Source organism: Chiloscyllium punctatum, chromosome 16, assembly GCF_047496795.1.
Source record: "Chiloscyllium punctatum isolate Juve2018m chromosome 16, sChiPun1.3, whole genome shotgun sequence".
Taxonomy (NCBI): Eukaryota; Metazoa; Chordata; class Chondrichthyes; order Orectolobiformes; family Hemiscylliidae; genus Chiloscyllium; species Chiloscyllium punctatum.
Window position 1 is genome coordinate 48,193,457 of NC_092754.1, and position 19,901 is coordinate 48,213,357.

At 45.4% G+C, this 19,901-nt stretch overlaps 1 long non-coding RNA gene across 1 annotated transcript in view; it reads right to left on the minus strand.

Annotated features, from left to right (window-relative positions):
• Positions 1 to 220: 220 nt before the first annotated feature.
• Positions 221 to 19,901, minus strand: part of LOC140486864 (uncharacterized) — a 35,571-nt gene continuing 15,890 nt past the window's right edge. The window contains exons 2-4 of the long non-coding RNA XR_011962644.1: positions 15,821 to 15,929; positions 11,689 to 11,781; positions 221 to 1,135 (exon numbers count right to left, since the gene is read on the minus strand). This is a non-coding gene — a long non-coding RNA (uncharacterized lncRNA). The remainder of the gene's footprint in view (positions 1,136 to 11,688; positions 11,782 to 15,820; positions 15,930 to 19,901) is intronic.

Consider the following 19,901-nt stretch of genomic DNA (forward strand, 5'->3'; position numbering starts at 1 on the left):
TAAATTGCCTGTAGTGTTAGGTAAGGGGTAAATGTAAGGGTATGGGTGGGTTGAGCTTCGGCGGGTCGGTGTGGACTTGTTGGGCCAAAGGGCCTATTTCCACACTGTAATGTAATCTAATCTGTAATCTAAGATAACACTTCTGGGTAGGAGAAATGGGGGGGGGGGGGGGCGCGAAAATAGATCACTTCACAACTCACAGAAGGAGAACTGAAAAGCAGTTAAATCAAACCAAATGTTCAGAGAGGGAGGGAATACTTCCCTGGCGTTTGAGTAACTGGAAAGAGATGGTGTCCGGGAATAGACAGGATTTTGTTTTACAGGACATTTGAAATTTTTAAAAACTGTCATATTCAGATAGTTTCATTTCTTTTAGTTTTACTTATTGTGGAATAAACAGTGACAATATTTTAAAACCATATTCACAAACCTTGTGTTAAAGACAAATGTTAAATAAAATTCATCAAACCATCCCTCACTGAAAACTGATGTGGAAGTGCAATCTCCTGGAGAATCCCTGCCCTGCTTACTTCTTCCTACCCAGGCTCCATGGCTATATACATACATGGGAGATAGCAGCAGGAGGCCATTCGGCCTTTCAATCCTGCTCCACCATTCAAGGGGAAACAGCTAACCATGCAGCTCAATCTCCTGTTCCTGCTGTATTCCAATCCCCTTTCATGACTTTACCTCAAAGAACTATATCTAAGTCCTCCTTGGGCTTCACTGCCTTTTGTTCCAGTGGCGTTGCTGTATTACTGTGTGGGTGCAGGCAGGGGCAATGTGATGGTGCTGCCTCCTGGAGGATGCACTCAGCCTCCCTCATCATCCTGCAGTAACATCAATTGGGTTTCAGCAACGAGAGATAGAAACCGTTTCCAGGATATGGGCATCACTGGCTCAGCCAGCATTTATTCCCCATCTCTCGTTACCCTTGAGAAGATGGGAGTGAGCTGCTGTCTTGTACCATTCACAGTCCATTTGGCGCAGATAGACCGACAATGCTGGGAGGAGGGTGTTGCAGGATTTTGGCTGAGTGATTCTCCATCTTTGGTTCTTCAAATTCTGGGTAACTTTATCATGATCGGCACATGATGCTGAGATTTCAGTCTGCAAATCTTCACCATCTAGCACCCTGTATAAAGGAATATGTACAGATTAGAAATTCAGAACAGACAATTCTAATTTCTCTGGAATATCTTTTTCCTCTTCCTTCCCTCAAAGCTGTAACCCTCCAGCCCACTTACTCTCTCCCACCATTCTGACTCTACTACCCCCTACTGTACACCCTCCCCATTCTCATGGAGTTGTTGATAAACAGGTCTATGCCACAACTTCCCGTCCCTGGTTATACTCTGCACCCTTTCTGGGTTCATTTCCTTTCCCTTCAGTTGCTACAAGTCAATAATCTAACAGCAGAATGAAACAAAAGGAAACAGAAAGGGAGGTGGCAGATCCTGGACAGAAGAGGAACCTTCAGTCTGGGAGAATGGGTCAGATCCTTCTTTGTTTCTCACTGGTAGATTCCAGTGTTATGACAAGTTGGGAATGTAACTTGGTCCCATGTGGGTGTGGTGACACTTTGACCCTCCAACAGATCAATACTACAAGCAAATACGTTCCTCCTCCAGACAATCACAGTGTGAAATACTTTCCACTAGTTACCCCAACGCACACGCTCCAAAACCCACCCACATTCTGTAAGTGTGCAGTGCCAGGTTTCCCCACAGACGTATGGTCCCTGCCTCAGAATTTGGGAGTTGCAGTCCTCATGCAGCCACTGGAGCCATGTCTCTGGAACATGAATGAAAATTGTGGGATGGAGGATGTTGTGTATCGGATCCCCATTCAGACACACGGGACATGTGAGCTGTCACTGGGATTTACTGAGACATCCGCTTAGACAACCTGATTTCTGACGTAAGGAACATAGATTCAGCCAATTGGGGAATAGGGAGGTTAATAAGGCGCAGTAGGTTTTAAGCAGAGGTGGCTCAGTGGCGAACGCTGCTGCCTCACAGCATCTGTGTGGAGTTTACACATTCTCCCCATGTTTGCATGGTTTCGTGCAGTTCTCCAGTTTCCTCACACAGTCCAAAGATATGCAGGTTAGGTGGATTGCCCATGCTAAATTGCCGACAGTGTCATGCACATGCCGGTTAGACAATTAGCCATGGGAAATGCAAGTGGGTCTGAATGGAATGCTCATCACAGGTTGGTGTGGACTCGATGGATGAATACCCTGTTTCTGCACTAGAGGGACTCTATTCTATTCTCATGAGGAAGAATGTACTTGTCTGAATGTGTTGAGAATCTGTGGAATTCCCTTTTCAAAATGCGGTGGATGCCAGGACAATGAGTCAATTTAATGAAGAGATACAGATGTTGAATTTGCAATGAGTTGAAGGGTGAGAAAGAGCAGGCAGGAAAATCCAGCTGAGACTGATGTGAGCTCAATCATCACCGTATTAAATGGTGGAGCTGGTTCGAAGGGCTGCATTGCCTCTCCTGTGCCCAGTACTTATCTTCTTTCGGTAATAACTGGAAAGCTGAATCCAAAAATCACCACCTTCACCAAAGGAGGTTTTCGGAAAATGACATAGTCAGGTGGATTAGCATTCCCAGCTTAGATAGTGAGGAAGCATGGAGGAGATAATGATTTTGCAATTTTAAACTGAGGGGAGACAGTGATTTATGGTTTAGATTGCGTCGTACATTCACACCGTCCAGAATACTCTGTTGTGAATATCTATCCTGTACTTTTTTACAAAGCCAAGGTCACTGACAATGAAAACCAAAACTCCCAGGAAACATCGCCTCCCCTCGTAATCTGATAAAAGGCTTCTGATAAGCTTGGTTGAACTTAGAACACAGATGGAAAGCTGGAAGATTAGATCCACTCCCAAGATCCAGTGCTTAAACAAAAGGAGACTACAATAGGATGAGGCAGGAGTTGGCAAATGTAGACTGGAAACAAAGGCTTTATGGTGGGAGAGTTGTCGGACAGTGGGGGAATATCAAAGCAATGTTTTGAAGTGCTCAGCAAAATTATATAGCAGGGAAAAGGAAGGACTGTAGGAAAAGGAATAATCTGCAGTGGGTGGCTCAGGAAATAAGAGAGTCTATCAAACTGAAATAGAATGCACACAGATTGGCAAAGACCAAGGAGAAACTAGGAGCTTAGAAAAACTTTAAAGATCAACAGAAAGCGAGATGGGATTGGGGGAGAAAAGTGATGAGTAACTATCCCCAGGGCCAGAATAGCTGTTTACACTGCTAGAGGGGAACCTATTCTGTGGGGAACATATGGCCTCTGTAATTGTTGAAGCACTTAACTGTTACCATAGAGATAATCCTGATCAAGTTAAAAATCACAGCACACTTCAAAAGCTTGTACTTCCAAATAAACCTGTTGGACTATAACCTGGTGTTGTGGGGTTTTTAACTTTGTCCACCCCACCCCAACCCCGGCTCCTCCACATCAGAATCCTGATAGATCCCCCACTGAAACTGAAGTGCCTGTCAGGTACTTGAGGGAGCCACAGGGGCGTGGGGGGAGGGGTGCGGTTTAACCACAAAGTGCTGAACTGAACTAGACTTTCTAACTGCTGTTGCCATGAAGATAATACTGAGAGACAGTCTCTATTCAAAGTCCCAAACCATAAAGGTATAAGAATGGGAGCTGTACATGGGACAGGCGGGGAGTTACCTGATGCTGCCTGAAGGTATTTTGTATGTACACTCTCCATGTAACTGCCATGTCTCATCAATAAAGACTCAAAGAAGACCACTCAGAGTTCTGTGCCGAGTTATTCCTATCCAGCAGGGTTCAGAAATATGAGCACACAGCAGTCAGTCTTCACAGTGGAAGATACAAAGAGCATGGCAGTAATGGATAAGGAGACTAAGGAGGGTGAGGACCTAGATAATAACCATTATCGTGAAAGTGTTAGAACTGGATATGCTAATGGAGCTAAAGGTAAACAAGTCTCATTGCCCTGATGGAATACATCCCAGGATACCAACAGAGTTCGTGGGAGAAATAGCACATGCACTTAGGAGTTGTAGAATCCTACAGCAGAGACAGGCCCTTTGGCCCAAGCCGACCAGAATGTCCATCCACGCGAACCCCATTTCCCTGCACTTGGCCCATCTGCTTCTGACCCTTTCCTATCCATGTATTTGTCCAAATGTCTTTTACCTGTTGAGAGTGTTCCTGCCTGAACCACTTCCACTGGCAGCTCATTCCATATACATACCACCCTCTGTGTAAAACAGTTGCCCCTCAGCTTCCCTTTTATTCTTCCTCCTCTAACCTTAAACTGATCCAATCAAGCCGTCCAATCCTGGAGTTCCTGGGAAAAAGACTGAGTGCATTCACCTTATCCATGCCTCTCATGGTCTTATACACTTCTAGAAAAGAACCCCCTCAGTTTCCTCTGCTCTAAACATAAAATCCTCACTTGTCCAACCTCTCCGTATAACTCAGACCCCTGAGTCCTGGCAACATCCTTGTAAATTGTTCTGCACTTTTTACAGTTTAATAACTGAAACCGACATTACATTCATCACATTTCCAGTATTTCCCCACGGCGCTGGAACCGACAAGACAATGCCAATGGATTACAATCCATGATCGAGAATGAACTCCTTTACAACAATCCTGTTTTCATAGTGTTCCCCATGGTGCAGGTATCCTTGTGTCTTTCTGGTTGTATGGTTAATTAAAGACTTGTCCTTCTACAAAGCAAAGTTGTGGCTTAATTGTTCCTGGGAAATGTGCCATGATTTTTCAGAATTTCAAAAACAAATGAAATCTCTCTCCACACTCACCACGCTGACATGGACTTGGCTGTGTCTCAGTACTTTTGCAGTCACACTGAAATTTGAAATATTCGCCCACGGACAGAATGCACACCTTTCCTTCCAGATGAAAAGGCCAATGATATTCAGATCGGCACAGATCAAGTAACTATCAGATCTGAACAGGAAGTTCAATTTGCATTTCTCATCCGCAAATCCACCCTTTCAGTACCATACAACAGAGCACACAAGTTACCACTGTTAATACAGGATGGAAATCCATAAGACAATTGTAGTATTAAACTGTAGTTTCCTTGTTCCCCCAAAGCTTTAAACCTCAGTCTCACAATTTCTCTCTTCTGTGAACTGAAATCCAAACCAATCCCCCCACACCCAGTTCTCTCACACACACTCTCTTCGAATTCAGTTTCCTAGCTCCTGATGAGAACCATCCTGCATACACCGCTTCCTGCACACTCTGGCCAAGACCCATCTGACTAAAATGAGCCAAATTAGAATTCTAATTGCAGGCCCATCCTTGAACCTTTCCATAACAACCCTGAATCTTCACAAAAGAGTTCTGATAACTTTCTGCAAAACACTGCACCACTGATAGTCTGATCACATGTCAGAGTAGCAAGAAAAGGGCCATTTCCCTGGGTCCTGCTCCCAGAGGGATGAAGTTGCTAATGATAGATTAATCCTTCTCACCTACAGCCTCCTTCCCAGACACTGACCTATACTGCGCATACTCGCACAGTTGGCCAGCACTGCACGCATGCACTGGTCTCCCCTGCTACAGCACATGCTCCCAATCATACAGGAGTCCAGGTGATTGACAGCAGCTGCTGCCCAATATATCAGAATCCCTACACGATGGAAACAGGCCCTTTGGCCAAACAAGTCCATACTGACACATTCCCCCTAACTAATGTAACTAATACTATGGGCAATTTAGAATGGCCAATTCACCTGCCCTGCACATCTTTGGATTGTGGGAGGAAACCGGAGCACGCAAAGGAAACCCGCTCAGACACGGGGAGAATGCGCAAACTCCACACAGACAGTCGCCGTGGCCGGAATAGAACATAGAACATAGAACAATACAGCACAGAACAGGCCCTTCGGCCCACGATGTTGTGCCGAACTTCTATCCTAGATTAAGCACCCATCCATGTACCTATCCAAATGCCGCTTAAAGGTCGCCAATGAATCTGACTCTACCACTCCCTCGGGCAGCGCATTCCATGCCCCCACCACTCTCTGGGTAAAGAACCCACCCCTGACATCTCCCCTATACCTTCCACCCTTCACCTTAAATTTATGTCCCCTTGTAACACTCTGTTGTACCCGGGGAAAATGTTTCTGACTGTCTACTCTATCTATTCCTCTGATCATCTTATAAACCTCTATCAAGTCACCCCTCATCCTTCGCCGTTCCAACGAGAAAAGGCCGAAAACTCTCAACCTATCCTCGTACGACCTACTCTCCATTCCAGGCAACATCCTGGTAAATCTTCTCTGCACCCTCTCCAAAGCTTCCACATCTTTCCTAAAGTGAGGCGACCAGAACTGCACACAGTACTCCAAATGTGGCCTAACCAAAGTCCTGTACAGCTGCAACATCACCTCACGACTCTTGAATTCAATCCCTCTGCTAATGAACGATAATACTCCATATGCCTTCTTACAAACTCTATCCACCTGAGTGGCAACCTTCAAAGATCTATGTACATAGACCCCAAGATCCCTCTGTTCCTCCACCTGACCAAGAACCCTACCATTAACCCTGTATTCCGCATTCTTATTTGTTCTTCCAAAATGGACAACCTCACACTTGGCAGGGTTGAACTCCATCTGCCACTCCTCAGCCCAGCTCTGCATCATATCTAAGTCCCTCTGCAGCCGACAACAGCCCTCCTCACTGTCCACAACTCCACCTATCTTTGTATCATCTGTAAATTTACTGACCCACCCTTCGACTCCCTCCTCTAAGTCATTAATAAAAATTACAAACAGCAGAGGACCCAGAACTGATCCCTGCGGAACTCCACTTGTAACTGGACTCCATGCTGAATCGAACCCAGGTACCTGGTGCTGTGAGGCAGCAGTGCTAACCACTGAGCCGTCTCTATCGACGGGAGGGGGCGGGGCTGGAAGACTGGGATAACGGGATTGTAAACAATGAATGAATGTGGAGTACACTGGGGGATGGACAGGTCAGTGAGAGACAGGATCAGTGCAGCAGCAGGAGGGGATCCTGGACAAACTGAGCAATGGGAGAGTCTGACAGGAGAGAAATTACAGGAAGATTCTGTTTGGAGGCTCAGGCAGGGACAGGTGGGAGACAGTATGGCCTAGTGGCTTGTGCAGGTTTACTAATCAGCCTCTTCAGAGATGCTGTTACTCAACTCTGAGCCTGATCCTCCTAGTCCAGAGGTAAGGACACTTGCACTACTTCTTGGTGGGCAAGGGATACAGGGACTGCCTTTCAAAAGGAACTCACCTGTGTTGGTGACATTAACAGAGTCACTGACAAAATGCTGGCGTACTTGAACTTCATCCAGAATATTAACACCTATAACTGGGCAACACAGACCCCAATGTACAGAGTTAAATCCTGGATACTAATAACAGCTTTGTGCATGGGAAATCATATCTCATGAATTTGACTCAGTTTTTTTGAAGAAGTAACAAAGAGGATTGCTGAGGTCAGAGCATGGACATGATCTACATGGACTTCAGTAATGTGTTTGACAAGGTTCCTCATGGGAGACTGGTCAGCAAGGTTAGATCGCATGGAGTACAGAACTGGCTCGAAGGTAGAAGGCAGAGGGTGCTTTTCAGGCTGGAGGCCTGTGACCACTGGAGTGTCACAAGGATCAGTGCTGGATCGACTACTTATAGCCATTTTTATTCATGATTTGGATGTGAACATAAGAGGTATTGTTAGTAAGTTTGCAGATGACAACAAAATGGGAGGTGTAGCAGACAGGGAAAAAGATTACCTCAGAGTACAAGAGGATCTGGATCAGATGGGTGAATGAGCTAAGGAGTTCAGTTTAGAAAAATGCAAGCTGCTGCATTTTGGAAAAGCAAACTTTAGCAGGACTTATACAGTTAATAGTAAGTTCCTAGGGAATGCTGCTAAACAAAGAGTCCTTGGAGTGCAGGTTCATAGTTCCTTGACAGTAGAGTAGCAAGTAGATAGGATAGTGAAGGTGGCAGTTCGTCTGCTTGTCTTTATTGGTCAGAGCATTGAGTATAGGGGTTGGGAGGTCATATTGCGGCTGTACAGGACATTGCAAAAGTTGCTGAATCAATATTCCATATAATTCGGTTCTCCTTCCCATCAGATGGATGTTCTTAAACTTTAAAAGAGATCAGAAGAGAATTATAGCATGTTGCCAAGGTTGGATAGACTGTTTTCCCTGGAGCGTCAGAGGCTGAATGGTGACCTGAAAGAGATTTTTAAAATCAGGCTGGGCATGGATGCAGTAAATAGACAAGATATTTGCCTGGCAGTGGGGGAGGTACAGAACTAGGGGACGGGGAGGGAGGGTAGGCAGACAGGGCGTGGGTGGATAGAGAGGGGTGGGACCGAAATGGGTGGGAAAGGGTGGGGGAAACAGAAAGGGGTGGCACAGAGACAGGTGGGGACAGAAAGTGCGATTAGAGAGGAGGGGAACAGACAGGGGGAATGGGGGCGGCTGACAGAAAGGGGGAACAGAGCGGTGGGGGGGGGGGGGAAGGTGGCGACCAACAAAGAGGGGGCAGGGGGAACAGGCCGACAGAGGGGGTTGGGGGACAGGCCAACCCTGGGGGGGGGGGGGGGGGGGGGTGACGGAGATGGACAGATTGGGGGGAGACGGGGGTGAAGCAGACAGAGCCAGGGGAGACGGGAGGAACAGAGGAGGAAGATGGAGAGTTATTTTATAGAACTAAAACTCAACCCTGTTCCTGTTTTCTCCTCCTCACCTTAATTCCCTCTGAAGGGCTCAGAACAACTGTATAGTTCTTGGAAAGTAGAGTTTCAGGGAGATCAGGTGCTGAACGTGGCATTTGGGACACTAACATTGAATGGAATGTGCTGATTCGATGCGATTCTACTGTCTGTGTGGTGTTTGCACATTCTCCCTGTGTGTCTGCGTGGGCTTCCTCTGGGTGCTCTAAATTTCCTCCCACAAATCCAAAGACATGCAGGTTAGCTGGATTAGCTTTGGGTAATGGTAGGTTACAGAGTTAGGGTGGAATGCTGTTCCGATGGTTGGTATGGTCTCATGGGCCGAAATGCCTGCTTCCACACTGTAGGGATTCTGTCACTGAGTATAGGGATTAGGAGGTCACATTGTGGCTGAGTAGGGCATTGGTGAGGCCAGTTTTAGAATACTGTATTCAATTGTGGTCTCCCTGATTTCAGAAAGATGTTACCAGAATAGGACTCAACCTCTTAATGACAAGTTCCTGGGAAGTGTTGACAGACAAACAGACCGTGCAGTGTAGGTTGATAGTTCCTTGAAAGTGGGGTTGAAGGTAGACAGGTCGGTGAAGGTGGTGTTTGGTATGCTAGCTGTTATTGGGCAGTGCATTGAGGATAGGAGTTGGGAGATCATGTTTCGGTTGCACAGTTTATTGGCTCAGCCACTTTTGGAATTCCCGGACTGCTTTCAATTCCAGTCTCCCAGTTATAGGAAAGATGTTGGGAAACTTGCAAGAGTTCAGAAAAGTTTTACTAGAGTGTTGCCAGTCTTGGAACATTTGAACCATAGGGAGAGGCTGAATAGGCTGAGGCTATTTCCTTGCAGCACTGGACACTTTAGGTGGCTTTATCGAACTTTATAAAATTATGAGGAGCAATGATAGGGTGACTAGTCATGGTTTCTTTTTTCCCATGGTAGCGGAGACCAAACAAATGTGAATCTTTTTTTCAAGGTGGAAATGACAAATTCTAGAGGAGAGATGGCAAGTTTAAAGAATATGCAAACCGAAACAACTGAAGATGCTGTAAACCAGGAAGAGGAAACAGAAGTTTCTGGAAAAGCTCAGCAGGTCTAGCAGCATCTGTGAAAAGAAATTAGAGTTAACGTATCTGAGGAAGGGTGACCAGACCCGAAACTTGAACTGGTTTTTCTTCACAGATGTTGCATGACCTGCTGGGCATTTCCAACAACATCTGTGCAAGTTTAAAGGGAGTTGTTTGAAGTATATACCTGAGAGTAACTTTATAAAGTGCGAGTGAGACCACATCTGGAGTAATGACAGAAGGTTTGGTCCCTTTATTTAAGGAAATACATCATTCCATCAGAGACATTTCACAGAAGATTGACTGGAATGAACCCTGGTTTGCAGGGATTATCTTTTAAGAAAAGGCTGAAGAAGTTGGGACTCTACTGACTCGATTTGGGAAGAATAAGAGGTGACCTCATTGTAACATGTAGGATTCTTAAGGAGTTTGACAGGGTAAATACGGAGAGGATGTTTCCCATCATGAGGAAGTCTGGAACCAGATGCTGGGATAGTCGCGGAATCACGGGTTCTGTTTTGGATTCCTCAAGTTTAAGGCAACACCGACACGGGTCAGGGGTTTCAGTAGCAATGGAGCTGGGGTGAGGTGGAGACAAGCAACATTTAAGAGATTGGAATTCCTGGTGTTTGTGATTGTGTAGATGTCTGATCGCAAGGTCACCTTGGGGTCAGATATGACAGCAATATTGTGAAGAGTGTGGTTCTGCCTCAGATAGTTCCCAGAGAGAGGGAGGGGCTCAGCAGTAAGGGAAAGTAATTTGTTATAGCAACTGAAGGCTATGGGTTTAACCATTGCAATGTTCCATTGCAGGAAATTGCAGCCAATCGCGTAGTGGGAGCGTGATGAGCCGTTTGATAACTGAGTGATGGAGGGGGGGGGGGGGGAGATGATGGGGAGGGAGAGCTGGGCATTGTCAGTGTACATGTGAAACCTAACACTGTCCTTTTGGACAATGTCACCTCCTGGCAGTGTGTAGGTGAGAAACAGGAGGGACCAAGGAGAGATCCTTAAGGGACACCAAATACAAGGAATTCAGAAAGGAAAGGGAGTGTCGGGATGGAGCAGGTTTTTCAAACAATGGTGAGTTCAAATATTAGTTTGTAGCAGAATGGGAGAGAAGGACATAACCTGAAAAGACAGACAGATAGAACAAGGAACAATATCTGTGATTTGGTGAGGGGGAGTGATGAGGAGGAGGAGGAGCCCAACTCCAAAAGCACTATTTCTACATCAGTGATATCACCCAACTCCACCCTAGTCTCAGCTCATTTACTGAAATACTCGTCCATCCCTGTTATCTCCAGACTTCATTATCCAAACACACTCCTGGCCAGCCTCCCACATTCAACTTACATGTAATCTCAAGAGTATCTAAAACCCTACTGCCCAAGTGCTCACTTGTACCAAAACTTGTTGATCCATCAAAAGGCTCCTATTAACAAGCAACAATTTAAAATTCTCACCCTTGATGTAATTCCTGGCTGTGAACATCCCTGTCTCCCTGCACCACACAACCTGTGAGATCCCGACAACTCATTTTCTTTCAGACTCCGAATGATGTGTTTATTCATTGCTTCACCTGTCTGGTTGTTTCTACTGTTGCCAAGGCAACACGGTCTGGAATTCCCACCCTAACCCCCTCAGACCTGCTTTCCTCCTTTAAGGTATTTCTGAAAACCTGCTTATTTGGCAATTCTTTTGATCACCTGACCTAATATCCCCATCTGTGGCCTTATGTCAGAAGTTCTCAATAGTATTTCTGTGGAATTATAAACATGATAAAAAAAACTGTTGTTGATTTGCACACACATTGTCAACTCTTCACTGTCGCTGAGTGAATAATCTATAACAGCTCTTACCCAACGACATTGTGGGAGCACCTTCACCACACGAACTGCAGCTATACAAAGAAGTCAAACATCACCTTCTCCACAGGCACTGATCACTGGTATCTGTGGAGGGAGAAACACACAGTTGATATTTCAGGGAGTGCAAAATGCATTATAGGAAGGGAGAATGGTGCAGAATTTGGGATTTTCAAATTTGTGTTTTACAATGTGCACGAGTTCTGTTAAACCTCTCATCCCATACCATGAAAATTTCCTCCTCTTCCTGGTCAATATGTCTTTCCTTTCCTCTGCCCTTCACCTTCACACATTTCCAATGCCTTGGTCACAACAACAGTGTGCTGTCAGTGAATTTTATCACGTGGTTGAGTATTGTCTCACCCCTCATTCACTCTGATTGGTTGAAGGACCAACTAGCACCTCTCGCCCCCGTTCGCCCACTCTTATTGGTCCTGCGCTGACATCAATAATCCGAGGCCCATTGTGGGCTGGAGCATGCTCAGTGCTTCCTGCTTTTGCTGCTGTTCATCAGGTATGAGAGAGAGAGGGCTCATCCCTGTTTCTCCTGATGTCAGACAATAACAACAACTACCTGCATTGTGTGGAGCCTTTCACAATGACAAATCTCCTAAAATGCTTCACGAAGGATGGAAACGTTGATTAAAGAGAACGATTTTTAGATACATCTTTAAGGCGGAGAGGGGGAGTTAGGGAGGATATTCCAAAGGTTTGTGTCCTTGGCAGCTCCAATCGTGGAGTGATATAGGTGGGCAACAGCTTACAATGGAGACAGTTAGTGGCTAACCACAGGTTAACAACCCCATGTTGAAGCCCCCTACCCCACACACCAGGACTTGTTCTCACAGCCTGCCATTACACACTAGATATGGTTAGTGAACAGACTGTTCGTGAACAGTCTCCATTAACAGCTAGTCAATCCCCCCTAGCCAGATTGTTATCCACTCCTTTATCCAACTGTTCTTCTCACTCTATCCCCACCTATCCTTTACTCCTTTTACCCTCCCCTCCCCCCCCACTAACTTCTGCAAATAAACTGACTTTTTTTCCTCAGTAATATCTGTCCTGAGGAAGGGACACTGGGTCTGAAACTTTAACTCTGATTTTTAATCACAGATACTGCCAAACCTGCTGAGCTTTTCCAGAACCTCCTGGTTGTTGTTTCTGATTTACATCTTCCGCAGTTCTTTTAGTTTTAATTTACCGGGACCTTGTAATTCAGGTCCAACAGCCTCTGTCCAGTCTCTGCTGTCTCTCCCACCCCCACCCAGTGACACTGCACCTGCACAGCTCATGGACAGGTGTTGTCTTGCAGGCCACACCCCTAATTCAATCCCATTGGCTGCAGGACTACACAGCCTCTCCTCCTCTTGGTCTGGAGGTGCCGTTAATTAAGCCGGCGCCGATTGAGAGGTGAGTGGTTGGCTCCTCCCTCTCTCTGCTCTGGGATGAGATTCATCATTCACAGTGAATGGGGCAGTATCACAGAGCACAGGCCTGGGGGCTATTCAGCCCATTGAGGCTGTATCCTCTCCCTCTGGAGATGCTACAAGTCTGTCCCAAGTCCCCTCCCATGTGCCCACAGCCCCCCAAATCTTTCCTTAAAGATTAAAATTCCAAGTCTGTTTCAGAATACCTGCTGAATCTGTGGCATTCAGACTGTTCCAGATGCTCACAACTTACTGAGTAAAATAGTGTTCACATTTTCACTTTGTATTATTTGCCAATTACTTGAAAGCAGTTACTAAAAATTGTGACAGTGTTAACAATTCCTCTCTCTCTCTGCAAATTCAAGACCTTGGAACCAAATCTGCACCAGGGAAAATACTCCCAGCCTATTCAGCCTTTCCCAATAGCTCAAACCATCCAATCCTGGCAAAGTCCTTCCAAATGTTTTCTGAACCCTTTCAAGTTTCTCAACATTATTTCAAGAACAGTGAGATTGTAACTGATAACAGAATTCCAGAAGAGCTGTAATCAGCACCCTATATAGCCACAATATGACGTTACAACAGCTGCATTCAATGCATTGACCAATAACGGGGAGCGTACCAAATGCTGCATTCACTACCCCGCCTACCGGTGACTCAACTTTCAAGGAACTATGAACCTGCATTCCAAGGTCCCTTTGTTCAGCAATGTTCCCCAGGACTTTACCATTAAGTGTATAAGTCCTGCCCTGACTTGCCTTTCCAAATTCCAGCAGCTTACATTTGTCTAAATTGAACCCAGTCTGCCATTCCTCGCCCCAATGGCCCATCTAATCAAGATCCTGTTGTATTCTGAACTAACCTTCTTCACTGTCCACGACACCTCCAATTTTGGTGTCTTCTGTAAACCTACTGACCATACCTCATATTCACATCCAAGTCATTTATTTAAGGGCCCAATATACATCCTTGCAGCTCATTGCTGCTCACAGGCCCCCAGTCCACAAACCAACCCTCCATCATCATCCTCTGTCTTCTACCTTCAAGGTAGTTTTGTAATGGCTTGCTCTCCCTGCATTCCATGTTATCTAACCCTGCTAACCAGTCTGCTTTGTGGAACCTTGTTGAATGTCCATATAAACAACATTCACTGCCTGGCTTAATCAATTTTCTTTGTCACTTCAAAACACTCACTCAAGTTAGTGAAACACAATTGTGCATGTACAAAGCCACATTGAGTCTCCCTGATCATTCATTACCTTTTCAAATAGATGGATATCCTATCCCTCAGAATCCCTTCCAACAACTTGCCTGCCACTGACTTCAGGCTCACTGTTCTCACCTTACCACTTTTAAAAAATAATGGCACCTGACCCGTCGCTATCAACGATACAAATACCTCAGGAGAGGCCCAACATTCAGTTCCCTAGATTTCCAGAAAGTTCCAGGATACACCTGATCAGGTTCCAGGGCTTTATCCACCTTGATGCGATTTAAGACATCCAGTACCACCTCCTCTGGAACATGGACACTTTTCACGTTATCACTGTTTATTTCTCCAAACTCTCGAGCTTCCATATACTTTTCCAGTAAAAATGAAGTGAAATATTTGCATATCTTTCCCACCCCCTGTGGTTCCATAGACAGCATTGTTGACCTTTAAGGGGTCCTATTCTCTGGTCCAGTTAATCTCTTGTCTGTGATATATTTGTTTAATCTCTTTGGATTCTACTCCAGGACATCCCAGAAAGGCCTACTTCACGGACCGTAATTTTCCTCTGACTTGATCAACAATGCCCTCCAACACATATCCTCCACTTCCTGCACCTCCGCCTTTACCCCACCCCTCCAGCCACAATAAAGAATATAACCCTGCGGTCTTCACCTTCCACCCACTAATCTCCAGATACAGCACATTAACCTCTTATTTCTGCGACCTAAAGTCAGACCCCACCACCAGAGACATATTTCCCTCCCTAACCCTATCTGTGTTCTGCAGAGACCATTCCCGCTGCGCCTTCCATGTTCGGTCCACACCCTCCCACCAACCCTCGCTCCACACCCTTGACCCTTCCTTGCCGCCATGGGAGATGTAAAACATGTGGCCGCCACACCTCCCTCTGACCAAGACCACAAAAGGATCTTTTCACATCAGGCAGAGATTTGCCTGCATATCCCAAAACCTCATATACTGCATCGAGACACTATGGGAAATTTAACATGGTTCATCCAACTAACCTACACATCTTTGGACTGTGGGAGCAAACTGGAACACCCGAAGGAAACCCTCACAGATACTGGGGAGAATGTGCCAACTCCAACACAGACAGTTACTCGAGGCTGGAATCAAACCCAGATCCCTAGTGCTGAGGAAGCAGCGCTAACCACTGAGCCACAATACTTGTGGGATCTTTGGTGCTGATGTGCTGCCCCACTGATACCTCAGTCACTCACCCTGCCTCATTTCCTAAGAGGCAGCAATGACGGAGTGAAATTATCGCTAGACAGTTAATCCAGAGACCCAGATAACGTTCTGGGGACCCAGGTTTGAATCCCATCACGGCAGATTTTGGAAAGTGAATTCAACAAATATCTGGAAAAAATAATCTAGTGACGACAAGGAATCCATTGTCAATTGTTGGAAAAACCAATGTGGTTCACTAATGACCTTTAGGGAAGGAAAATGCCATGCTTACCTGGTCTGGTCTGCATGGGACTCCAGACCTATAGCAATGTGGTTGACTCTTAACTGTCCTCTGGATAAACGCAGCAATAAATGCTGGTCGAGCCAGTGACAGCCTCATCCTGTGAATGAAGAAAGAAAAAAGGTCAGGTTTTGTTCCTTCTCTAGTAGGTACATCCTACAAACTGAATCTGAAATGTTCTTGTACACACTGAACAAATACCTTTCCATCCAAGCCCTTAACACTACAGCATTCCGAGGTTATGTTGGTAAAGTTAAAACCACTTATCATTGCATCCATATTATTCTTACATATAACTGAGGTCTCCTGGTAAAATTGTGTCTCAATTCCCTGCTGACTATTGGAAGAGAGTCTATAATACAATCCCAGTAAGATGGTCATCGCTTTCTTATTTCTCAGTACCCACCAAATATGTACTCCCAGGAATATCCTCCCGAGGCCCAGCCATAATGTTATCCCTAATCAAAAACACCTCTCTCCCTGCTCTGTTGCTCCCTTTCTATCCTTGCTATAGCATCTATACCCTAGAACATTAAGCTGCTCGTCCTATCCATCCCTGAGTGATGCCTCTGTAATTGCTATAATATCCCAGAGAGTCCCCTATCACCATCGATCTTGTGGCACTGGATATACCTCACATTATGTTAGAAGCCAATCTCAGTACCAGTAACTTGGCTGTCAGTGCTCCATTTCCCTGAAAGTCTATTACCACCTACATTTTCCAAACAGTATACTTGTCTGAGATGGGGATAGCCACAGGAGACTCCTGCAGTACCGACCTACCCCTCCTAGTTTTCCTGGAGGTAACCCATCTACCTGACTGTATCTGCAGTATTCTGCATTCCTGACACTGCCACCTATCACACCCCCCGGCTTCTGTCAATTCCTCACTGTCTTTAATCATTCCTCCACTAATCCATGTGATCCAACAGGATTTGCAATCACACTTCCTGCAGACAATCATCAGGATCATTGAAACTCTCAAAACATACTGCCCGAGAATAACTTAATGCTTACGTTTTATGTCTTAAACATTTAATCAAGAGACCCTAAGATATTAAAAAGAAATCCTCACCTGACTCACGATTGTAGATTTAATAAAATAAAACCGACTAAGATTGATATTTGAAGAGACTGAAACTCACTGAGCTGATCCCCGGCTCTGAGTACTTCCAAGGGTGAGGTCTCTCTGAAAGCAGCTGTGAAATGTCTGTTTCTCTTCTCTGCCAACTCCATTTCCAGAGAGGTTTTTAACTTCACAGCAAGTCAGCTCAGAGAGGTCACTGCTTGGTTTTATTCCCTTGGGGTTGCCTTTGCTGCCCAGACCAGTATTTATTGGCCACCTTTACTTGTCTTGGAGAAAGTGGTGGTAGACTGTCTTCCTGAAATGCTGCAGTCCATGTACACCACAGTGATGTTTGGACAACAATCCCCCTCTGGCCCCACAACCCTCCCTGTCTCTGTAATCGCCCTCCGGCTTCAGAAATTACATGTTCGTGGCGTACGATTTTTATTTGGATTCATTTTTGTTTAATAAACTCCCCCCAAAAAAGTAAAATATTTCACCCCCAAACAAATTTCTGTTGATTGACCTTTTGGAGAGGCTGACACATGGACGTTGCAGTATTTTATCTCAAATTGTACACGTAGAATGATGGAACTTTCTTTTAAACATTGCTAAAAAGTGAGACAATGGCTTTATGGTCTAGAGTCTAGTTCTACTGCATAGTGCCCAGTGAGAGGGAGAGGCTCAGCAGTTAGGTAAAGGAATTTGTAAGGCAACGGGTTTAACCATTACAATGTTTCATTGGAGGAAACTGCACCTAATCGAGTAGTATGAATGTGGTCAGCAGTTTGATAACTGAGTAACAGTGGATTAATGGAGAGGGATGATGGGTAGGGAGAGCTGGGCATCGTCAGTGTACATGTGAAACCCAACATGGTACTTTTGCACAATGTCACCTCCTGGCAGTATGTAGGTGAGATACAGAAGGGACCAAGGATAGATCCATGAGGGACACCAAATGCAAGGAATTCAGAAAGGAAAGGGAGAGTTGAGATGGAGCAGGATTTTCCAACAACCGTGAGGTCAAATGTCAGTTTTTCACAGAATGGGAGAGAAGGACCATAACCAGAAAAGACAGAACAAGGAACAATGTCTGTGAATCGGTGAGGGGGACTGATGAGGAGGAGGAGAAAAGAGAGTTGGAAAGTTTATGGTTTAGTGAGATTAGGGTAAAGGGTCAAGATGAGCTCTGATAAGGCTTGACATGAGATGAGATTGGAGAAAGATGTAGGTTTGGATAAAAGCCGGGAACACCACGTAAGGCAGTTTGACTCCGTGGGCTAGTGGGAGGGAGGGAAGCAGCAGATCGGATTATCTCAGTCTTAGTGACAGAGAAACTCCATGTGCTCCAAACTCTTGTTGTTGGAGAGAAGGATGGAGGAGACACGATGATGGATAATGTTTCACAAAGAAACAAAACCTGGGTAAGTGATATTTAAAGTGAGTGAACAAACCTAATGTATTTAACTTTTATCCAAAATATTAAAACAAACAACTGAAGTCCTGGTTCGAATCCCATCTTGGCAGATGGTGGAATCTGAATTCAAGAAAAAAATAACTGGAATTAGGAATCTCCTGATCTCCATGGAACCATTGTCAATGGCGGAAAAAAACCCTGCCAACCTGACAGTGGCCCAGCAAGCTACTCACTGTATTCATCACTGCAAAGTCTCAACAAAGGAATTAAACTGGATGGACCACTCGGCATCTAAGAAGGCACCAGAAATTACAACCACAGAATCAGCCCTCTCGATGGTGCAACGTCCTCCAGACTAATATCTGGATTTTGGTGCCAAAATGTGCAGAGCTGTCTCACAGACCAATCAAGGAACAGCCTGACATAGTCATACTCATGAAATCAACCCTTACAGACAATGACCAGACACCACCATCGCCATCCCAAGATATTGAGATTGTGGTGATGGAAAAGCACAACAGGTTAGTCAGCATCCGAGGAGCAGGAGAATCGATGTTTCAAGCCTAAGCCCTTCATCAGCCTGACCTGCTGTGCTTTTCCAGCACCAGACTCTTCACTCTGATCTCCAGCATCTGCAGTCTTCACTTTCTCCTGAAATCTCTAGATATGTCCTGCCCCACCAGCAGGACAGACCAGGCAGAGGTTGTGGCACAGACAGGGAGGATTTGCCCTTGGAGTACTCAGCATAGACTCCGGACACTAGGAAATCTCATGGCTCCTGCTGATTATCACGTACTGTCCTCCCTTGGCTGATGGAAGTGTTCTCCTTCATGTTGAACAACATTTGAAGGAAGCACTGAGGAAGTGAAATGGTGTCAAACGTACTCTGGGTACAGGATTTCAATGTCCACAATCGAGACTAACTCTGCAACAGAATTACTGACTGAGCTGGCCTGGTCCTAAAGGACATAGCTGTTCATCTGAGTCTGCAGCAGGTGGTGAGGGAACCAAGAGGGAAAAACATACTTTATCTCATTGTTATGAATTGACCAGCTTAAGATACATCTGTCTATGACAGTATCGGTAAGAGTGACCATCAAACATTCTTTTTGGAGTCACAAGTCTTGGCTTAAAGTTGAGAAAAACCTCCATTGTGTTGAGTGACACTATCACCGTTCTAAATGGGACAGACTTTGAAGAGATGTAGGATCTCAAACTGAATATCTCTGAGGAACTGTGGGACATCAGCAGCAGCAGAACTGTACTCCAGCACAATGTGAAATGTCATGGGTTTGTAAATCCCGCTCTCACCCATCACAATGGACAGGAAAGGAGGACATGCCAAGAGCAGCACCAGGCATACCTAAAAATGAAGTGCCAACCTGGTGGAGCTACCAAACAGGACCATCTGCATTTCAAACAGCATCAGCAGCAAGCAACAGAGCTAAACGATCCCACAACCAATGGAACAGATCGGAGCTCTGCTGTTCTGCCACACCCAGTTGTGAATGGTGATGGACAATTAAACAACTCACTGGAGGAAGCATCACAGAAATCCCCACCATTACTGATGCAGGGGCCTCACATAT